Below are 9983 nucleotides of genomic sequence, written 5' to 3' on the forward strand. Positions count from 1 at the left end.
GACTCTGGGCTTCAACAAGTTCAAATCACAGCTCTGCCACTTATGAGCTACGTGTGATCATCCGTCAATTACTAAACCTATCTTGTTTCCATAGTTTCATTTGTAAAATGGGATGACAGCAGTATTTACCTAACAGGGTTATTGTGTATTTTTAATGAAATAATTCATTGATGGTCTGGAAAAATACAAGGCACATATTAATTATGCAATAAAATTAATTATTAGAGAAATAGAGTAAGGAGCAATCTAAAACCAGTAAAGAGAGCAGGAGATAAAAAATACAGTTGCTGCATTAAATCAATAAGGAAAAAGGCAGGAAACAGCAGATTGAATACTACTGAAACAAAGTTGCAAATTAGATAACAAGTGATAGAATTCCTTCCAAAAGTCAGAGGAAAAGGAAAAAAACAGCAAATGATGAAAATATTTAAATCATCACAATAAAAGGTGATCTAAATATATCATATAGTAACCATTCTGATGAAGAGAAATAGCAAATGGAGACAAAACACTTATCAAAGAAATTACAAAATAAAAAAATGTAACTTCTGATCAAGATTGTGCAGTAATTTTCTGCTATGTGCACTCCCCCTGCAAACACCAATGACAAAGCATTACGAGAGAAAACCAAAAAGATAGAGGTGGAACTGTAAAAGCTAGATAAATATCAAAATGAACACTAAATGGAGTAGAACTATGAAGTGGTAAGTAGGTTCTAGGTGGAAGTTGAGAGTTCAGCTCCTGAAGAGTAAAGGGAAACAAACATACTCCATTTGAGAAGGAGAACATTCATTCTTTCAATCCATATTTATTGAACTGGCACTGTTGAAATAATTGGGGATACAGCAATGAACCAAACAAACCCGTCTTTATTGGAGATTACATTCTAGTGAGAAGACAGGCTCACTACAGGAAATCACAGGCTGAGTGCAATTTACCAGCGGCCCAGTGCACATGGGGGACTTTAGGACTAACTGATAGGACTCATAGGCAGGAGGAAGAAAAAGCTAATGGGTTGGCTCAGTATGTGACACGAGCCAAAGATGGACAGTACCTGCTCTGAAGACACTGAAGCTGTTGTCTTAACAGAGTGATGGAATCGTGTGTTGAGAGAACAGCAAGGTGTCATTTTGGAGACAATACCCTGTTAAGAGGGGTACCATTCTCCAGGATGCAGTATATACTGTAAATCAATGATTACTGTATGATTCTATATCCCCAGTAGGTAGAAAACATGGGTCAAGAAACAAAGGGATGGAAGGAGAAGTAATTTAGGGTAGCATAACTTTCAGTGACCCACTTGAGAATTTGGGCTCTCTGTCCATACAACTCTGGCCTCTGCAGATGTGGAACAGATTCCCAAAGGGAAGCCCTGCTTTTCATAGGAGTGACAGCAAGAATCTCACTGAGCTTTAAACTACAGCAGCTACCTGGGAACTTTGGTTTTCTCATGCCAGGACATAATCTGTCAAGAAGAGGCAGCTGTAACTGACTGGGATCCGAAGATCCCTGATAAAATAAAGGGTCTAAATATATCAGTAACAACAGTAATATAAATGGTTCAATTTATCTGCTTAAAGACAGAGATTTTCAGGATAGATTTAAAAGCAAAAACGTTATCTTCTGTCCTAAAGAGACTAAAAGAAAACTACAGCCAAAAGTTTAAATAAATAAAAATTGGTAAGACAGGGCAATCACTCCTGATAGTTCAATGGTTAAAAGCTTCTCAAAATATATTCCAGCTGGAAAACACCAAAATGTCAAAAAAAATTCTGACAATAATATTTAAAGTTGCAGTGTGGCATTCTCAACAGTGTAAGACAAAAATAACCCAAGGATTAAAAAAATGAAATCCTTGATCATTAAACCAGAGTGGTAAAGGAAACCAATAATACTCTAGGAGCAAACGTCAAAATATAATTTAATAAATTCAGGGATGAACGTCCAATGAAATGAGAGATGTGGCATTGAACACTTGCAGGGAAGGTACCTGAACTTGAGACCTCTGCATAAAGCTAGGAACTCTGGATGAAAGGGTTTCCCCTCCTTTCATTCAAATAAATTGGGTTAGGGAAAAAATTCTTTATAAGGAAAACAAGAAAATCTGTCTCTGACATACCTCCAAAGGCAAGAGGGAAGTTTCTCCTGAGAAGCTATAAACATTGGCTGCTCTCACATGGAGCTGGATTCACATTTACACTTCCAACAAGTCTACTTAACTGCATCCCAGATCAATGTACAAAACTATTTATAGGAAAGCAAAATATCAACTCCTAACAAAATAAAAATCTCAATGTTTGCATCCAATTAAATATTATCAAGTATGAAAGAGTCAAGAAATTATGACCTGCAATGAGAAAAATTAATAAATAGAAACCAACCCAGAACTGATACAGATGTTAGAATTTTCTACAAGGACATTAAAATATAATTATATTTCATATGTTCAAAGAAGAGAAGAGGCATAATAAATAACATTGGAAATACAAAAATAGACATATACATACAGCAGAAGTGATAGAGGTAAGAACATATAATGAAAAACATTATGTGAAAAATTTGAAAAGTCAGACAAATTCCTAAATAAAATATGACTTCTTAAAGCCGAATCAAGAAGAAACAGAATACTTTTTGTCCAGTGTATCATAGCGGTTAAATGTGCAGACTCTGGACAAGATTACCTGAGTTCAAATCCTGGCTCTATTACCTGCATCTGTGTGACCTTGGACAAGTCACTTAAAATTACTGTGACTTGTATTTTAATCCTAAAATGTGGATAGTGAATAGTACCTACCTCATAGAGTTATTCTGAAAGGTTAAATGAGTCTATCAGTTAAGTATATGGAAGAGTGTCTAGCACATAGTAAGAACAATGTAAGCACTACTTCCTTAATAATATTACTCTTGAAGGTCATCAAGCCTGCTGCAAGGAACTACACTTCTTGGTACAAAACCTAGAGAAACTCTCACAGAAGACACGTGAATGAATATTCATTGCAGCATGATTTATATTTGTGGACATTTGGAAACTACCTAAATGTCCATCAACATAAAAATGGATAAATTAATTGTGATATATTTACATAACAGAATGAGGCAGCACAATAAAATGAACCAAAGAAAGCTGTAGCTACCACCATAGCAAAGTCTCGAAAAGATAACGTAGACTGAAAAATGTAAGATTCAGAAATATAGATACAATATGATTCCATAGCATTTAAAATGAAAAGATGCAAAGTAATATGTGTTTTGAATTCATGTATATAACAGTATAGAGAAATGTGTAAGAAAGATGGACACAAAAATTAGAAAAGTGTTTACATTTAGATTTAAAAGGAGAATTGGGGTAGTGGAAGGTTGCTCAAGAAGTTTCAACTACAGCTATAAAATGTAGTTTATTACAAATCATTTGTGGCATATGTGTCAGACTAATATGATTTACTAAAACTAAGTGGTAAATATAGGGACATGCATTATAAATATTTTATTTGCTCTTCCATGTATTTTAAATATTTCATAATAAAAAGAACTGACTGGAAGAAACACATGACTATTAAAATTGAAAGAGGTCAAGAATTACTAACAAAATTTATGAAATGAGACAAACATCTAGACATACCTTGATAAAATTTTTGAATTTCAAGGATAAAAATTATTAAAACCATTTAGGAAGGAAAAAAGATATTTACCAAGGCAAAATATTTTAGCAGGCCACAAACTTCTTTGTACCACTAAACAACAAAAGTCACAGGGCAAAGTCTACATAGTTTTGAAGGGAACCTGAGTACGAGAATTTCATGCTCAAGTCAGTTGGTGATTATATATGAAGGCAAAAAAGATATTCTTGGCCACTGAAGAACCTAGAAATTATACCAACCATGAACTCTTCCTGAAATACCTAGTGAAATAAATTTCAGCTAACCAAGAGCTCAATCCAAATAAAAAACTTGTAAGTCATGGTATAAAAGAATTGAAGATGAAAAATGTAACCTGTAAAATGTAGAGGTACATCCAAATAATTGTGGATAAGTTTTAATACAATGTCAGTAATAAAATTTGACAACTAGATTTATATTCCAAAAATTCAATAGCATTATATATCTAAACTCACAGTTTAAATCAACAAGAAGTATAAAAATGGAAGGAGAGAGAGAAGGAAATGTTTGGAACAGATAAGATTTACAGAAGATTTCTTATCAGAAACCATGCAAGTGAGAAGAAAGTGGAGTGAAATACTAAAAGTCTTAAAAGAAAAAAAAAGTAGAATTCTAGTGAAAGTATCCTTCAAAATTGAAGGAGAATAAATAGTCCTAAAATTTGTATGAAATCACAAAAGTCCCTAAATAGCCAGAACAATCTTGAGAAATAAGAGCAAAGGTCGGGACTTCATGTGCTCTGGTTTCAAACTACATCACAAAGCTACAGTAATTAAAACAATATGGGCCATTCATACTTGCAGCTGGTCGGTGCTCGGCTGTCAGGTTTTGTGCACTATCAGATCAAAAGGGTGACGGCGCCACTAGGATGAAGCTTGTGAGATTGGGTCACGAAATTGTAACCACTGAATTAAAGAACAGAACACAGGTCCATGGAACAATCACAGGTGTAGATGTCAGCATGAATACACATCTTAAAGCTGTGAAAATGACCCTGAAGAACAGAGAACCTGTACAGCTAGAAACACTGAGTATTCACGGAAATAACATTCAGTATTTTATTCTGCCAGACAGCTTACCTCTGGATACACTTCTCGTGGATGTTGAACCAAAGGTGAAGTCTAAGAAAAGGGAAGCTGTTGCAGGAAGAGGCCGAGGAAGAGGAAGAGGCCGAGGCAGAGGCAGAGGCAGAGGAAGAGGGGGTCCTAGGCGATAATATCTCTCAAGACTACTATTTCAAAGTAGTTTTGTTTGTTTATGACAGACGGGGAAGAAGAAGAAGACATGGCAGAGGAAGACTACATGGCTAAGTTAGAAGATGGTGGACTCCTAAGCATATTGTGTCTCTCAAGATTATAATTTCAAAGTGTTCGATGCTCCGGCTGCTCTTTGTACAGGCTTTGTTTGTTTGTGGCAGTTTTTAATAGATATAAATGTAGGACAGAGTTGTCTATTGACTATATCATGTTAAGTTTTAATAGTTCATATATATATTCATGATACAAACACAATAAGAGCTAAGCATTACTACCAGGCAGTCCCAGAATAATTCCAGTCTTAGATCAGGCTTTTAATTTTTTGAACTAAATATTTCTTTTATGAATATATGTAGAATACACACCTTTTTACTTCACATGTACTGACTACGTGTTTTATTGTTTTACTTTGACTCCATTCTGTGGAACCTTCCTACAAGTGAAATAAGTTCTTTTTGGTACTTCAGAAACTAAAGTCCTATGGAATGAGGTGTAAAATTGATTCTCCTTTCCTGAGTTTTATTCCATGGAGACTTAGGTTCTTAGTAAAAGGTGATGATCATCGTCTAAATTAAGGAGTCATTGATTTTGTCGTCATTGTTAATGGTTTTTTTGGTTTTATTTTACTTTTTTTTTTGGCCACGCCGCAGGGCATGTGGGATCCTAGTTCCCCGACTAGGGATTGAACCCACGCCCCCTGCATTTGAATTGAGGCATCTTAACGACTGGACTGCCAGGGAAGTACCTATTTTACTTTTTTAATAGGTTCTTAATAGAATAGGTTTTTATTGTTTTTTAATTTATTTTATTTTTGGCTGCGTTGGGTCTTCGTTGCTGCGTGTGGGCTTTCTCTAGTTGCGGCAAGCGGAGGCTACTCTTTGTTGTGGTGAGTGGCCTTCTCATTGTGGTGGCTTCTCTTGTTGCGGAGCACGGGCTCTAGGTGAACAGGCTTCAGTAGTTGTGGCACGTGAGCTCAGTAGGTGTGGCTTGTGGGCTCTAGAGCGCAGGCTCAGTAGTTGTGGCACACAGGCTTGGTTACTCTACGGCATGTGGGATCTTCCTGGACCAGGGCTCGAACCCGTGTCCCTTGCATTGGCAGGAGGATTCTTAATCAAATACTTGTACAAGTAGTCTTTTAAGAACAAAAGGAAGAAGACCTACTTCTTTGCCAAAAACTGGATTCTTTCTGATCATTAATAAGGATTTTTTAAATTGTTTTAATTGGTTAGATTTAGAGAAAAATATTTCTCAGTATATAGTTTCTTATAAAGCGTACTACTCTTTGTTTATATACTAAGGAAAAAAACCTAACTGAGGATTGAACTAGATCTGTATTTTCATTTAATCATGTATGTGGGCTTATTTCTTTGTTTGTTTAATGAGAAGGAAATGTTCTGCAAAGATTGTTATCGAAAAAGGAAGTTTAGGCCTTGGAGGGAAGTTATGTAAATTGAGATAGCAAGAGCGTTTGTGTGTGGTGTGTGTATATGTGTATCTCATTCTTTTCCATCCTTTGTTGGTGCTCCTATTAATTGAACACAAGCAGAAGGAAAGGGAACACAGTGATGCATCAAGGTGGAGAGATTTGAAGGGGACAAACAGAAAAGCATAAGTAGTGAGTAAACAAACATAAGTTGACTCCTACCCTCCTGGAGCTTATAGGCTAAAAGGGAAACAGAGTTAGATATACACTGATGCTTAATTGCAAATTGTGAATACTCTGATAAAGAACACTTTGTATTATCTTGTCTGTTTTAAAAGCAGTGGAGGCTCATATCGATTTTAAGTCAAATGCCAATAACAAACGATTTTTTTTTTTTTCACACACACACACTGTATTTTATTTTTACAAGAGATAAATCGACTGACACCAAGCATTGTACATGGATGACCACAACAAAAGCAACAATGATTGCAATTACCAAACATGAAACACACTCATACTATGTCATAGTATTGACATTCAGTCCAGTAATCCTCCACTGTAACAGCTCCTTTACTTTGCAGTGAAAATTAACAAACGATTTTTAACCGTGCCTCAGGGTCTTAGTTCTCCGACCATGGGTCGAACCTGTGCCCTCTGCAGTGAGGGCACGGAGTCCTAACCACTGGACCACCAGGGAAGTCCCTTAACTGTGTCTTATTTTGTGAATTTTAATGTCTAGAAGTTTGTAGTGTGAAACCAGTCTAGCAACACAGTTTAAATGTAAGGCTAAACCCTAGTGGGTACTAGATTGAGTTTGTCAACTTTAATAATAAGCAGTTATTTTATCAGCAAAAGTGAATTTATTTGAGAATAGCCAGAAGAATTGCAATTTGGCATATACAGACTATGGCAGGCCATAGGCAAATCCAGAGAACCAGGAAGGGGAGCTTGCTTTTATAGGGCATGTGGGTAGGGACCTAGGGAGGGGCGATAATAAGCACAGTCCTTTTCAGGAAGAGGCTTCTCATTGGTTGGGTGACTACAGTTTCTGATTGGCTGGGCTGCCCTTGGGAAGAGAGACATTTTCTTCCTGCTGGATAGCAAAGTAGGCATCTCCTTCCCGTCCAGATGTAGGGCTGTGTCTCTTCCTGTTTGAAGTAATTCGGTTTGCAGTGAAGCTGGCCAGTTGGACAGCAGAACTTTCCTTATTGTATTGTTCCCTCTGGTTTTCCAGGGGAGGCTTCACCAGGTGTGTGGTACTGTAAGAAGCAGTAATGTCTTCTGTTTTCAATGTTTTTTGGTGTTTTTTTTTTTTTTCTGGCTGCACCACTCAGCTTGTGAGATCTTAGTTCCCCAACCAGGGATGAAACCCAGGCCCTCAGCAGTGAAAGCATGAAGTCCTAACCACTGGACAACCGGGGAATTCCCAATCTGATATCTTTTAAAGCTTAAGATTTTATTTGTGAAATTTGGGGATTTGTTTAAAGAAATTTATTGTGAGTTTAAATAGAAAACTGTAAGTGAAATAATAGAGAAATTATATTTCACAACATGTTTTAATCTACTATAATTAGATTGGTTAAGCAATGATGGCTTAGTATTTTGAAATGTATTAATATGTTCAGCAGTCAAAATACACATGATCTTCTATAATAGATATCAGAATAACATTTAATAACACAACACTTATTCCTGAAAACCTAAAATGGACTTTCCTCATCATGTTAAGGAAGAATTTTCTATCTTAAACCAACACAGACATTTCTAGAGACACTCAAAATAAAACAACAAAAGAATATAAAAACAAAAACAAACAAACAAAAAAACCCAATATGGTACTGGCATACAAACAGACACACAGATCAATGCAACAGAATCGAGAGTCCAGAAATAAACCCGATTAATTTATAACAGAGGAGCCAAGAATATACAATAAAGGAAGGACAGTCTCTTCAACATAACGGTGTAGGGAAAACTACACAGTCCCATGCAAAAGAATGAAATTGGACAACTATCTTACACCATACACAAAAACTAACTCAAAGACATGAATATAAGACCAGAAACTATAAAACTCCTAGAAGAAAATATAGGCAGTAAGCTCATTGACATAGGTTTTGGCAATGATTTTTTTAAATCTGACACCAAAAGCAACAAAAGCAAAAATGAAAAACTGGGACTACATTAAACTAAAATGCTTCTGTACAGCAAAGGAAACCATCAACAAAATGAAAAGGCAACCTAATGATGGGAGAAAATATTTGCAAATCATATATCTGATAAGGGGTAATATCCAAAATATGCAAAATATACAAAACATACAACTCAATAACAAAAGGAAAAAAACAATCTGAATAGAGATTGTATAGTAGGGACTTACCTGGTGCCACAGTGGTTAAGAATCCACCTGCCAATGCAGGGGCCACAAGTTCGAGCCCTGGTCCAGGGAGATCCCACATGCCGTGGGGCAACTAAGCCCATGCACCACAACTACTGAGCCTGAGCTCTAGAGCCCACGAGTCACAACTACTGAGGCTGTGTGCCACAACTACTGAAGTCCTCACACCTAGAACCCGGGCTCCACAACAAAAGAAGCCACCACAATGAGAAGCCCATGCACTGCAACAAAGAGTAGACCCTGCTCGCCACAACGAAGAACCAACGCAGCCATAAATAAATAAACAAGCAAATAAATAAATAAAGATTTTTTTAAAAAAGATTGTATAGTAGACGTGAATAGACATTTTTCCAAAGAAAATATAGACGGCCAACGGGTACATTAAAAAAAAAAGTGTTCAACATCGTTAATCACAAGGAAAATGCATATCAAACCACAATGAGATATCACTCCACACCTGTTAGAATGGCTATTATCAAAAAGACAAGAAATAACCAGTATTGGCAGGGATGTAGAGAAAAGGGAACCTTTGTGCATTGCTGGTGGGAATGTAAACTGGTACAACCACTATGAAAAAAGTATGGAGGTTCCCCCCAAATTAAAAACAGAACATATGATTCAGCTATTGAACTTCTGGGTATTCATCTCAAGAAAACGAAAATACCAATATGAAAAGATATATGCGCTCCCATGTGTGCTGCAACATTATTTACAATAACCAAGATATGAAAACAACCTAAGTGTCTATCAATGGATGAATGGATAAAAATGTGATACACACACACACACAGAACGTACACACTGAAAATATTTTTCAGCCATAAAAAAGAATTACATCTTGCCATTTGTAACAACATGGATGGAATCTGAGGACACTATGCTAAGTAAAGTAAATCAGAACAAGAAAGACAAATACCATATGACCATTCTTATATGTGGAAGCAAGAAGAGAAAGAAAGAGAGGAAGGAAGGAAGGGAGAAAGGGAGGGAGGGAGGAGGGAGGGAGGGAGGAAGGAAGGAAGGAAGGAAGGGAGGAAGGAAGGAAGGAAGGAAGGAAGGAGGGATGGAAGGGAGGGAGAAAGGAAGGAAAGGAAGGAAAGGAAGGAAAGGAAGGAAAGGAAGGAAAGGAAGGAAAGGAAGGAAAGGAAGGAAAGGGAGGAAAGGGAGGGAAGGAAGGAAAGGGGGAAGGGAGGGAGGGAGGAAGAAAAACACCAAGCTCATAGATGCAGAGAACAATTTGGTGGCAG

The 9983-nt window shown here is 36.8% G+C and overlaps 1 pseudogene across 1 annotated transcript; it reads left to right on the top strand.

The window, feature by feature from the left end:
- The first annotated feature begins 1501 nt into the window (after positions 1-1501).
- Positions 1502-6719, top strand: LOC309625693 (small nuclear ribonucleoprotein Sm D1 pseudogene; annotated as a pseudogene). Its single transcript has one exon. The product of its transcript is annotated as a small nuclear ribonucleoprotein Sm D1 pseudogene (transcript).
- Positions 6720-9983: the final 3264 nt, after the last annotated feature.

The sequence above is a fragment of the Balaenoptera borealis genome (assembly GCF_965194805.1).
Source record: "Balaenoptera borealis genome assembly, chromosome: 3".
Taxonomy (NCBI): Eukaryota; Metazoa; Chordata; class Mammalia; order Artiodactyla; family Balaenopteridae; genus Balaenoptera; species Balaenoptera borealis.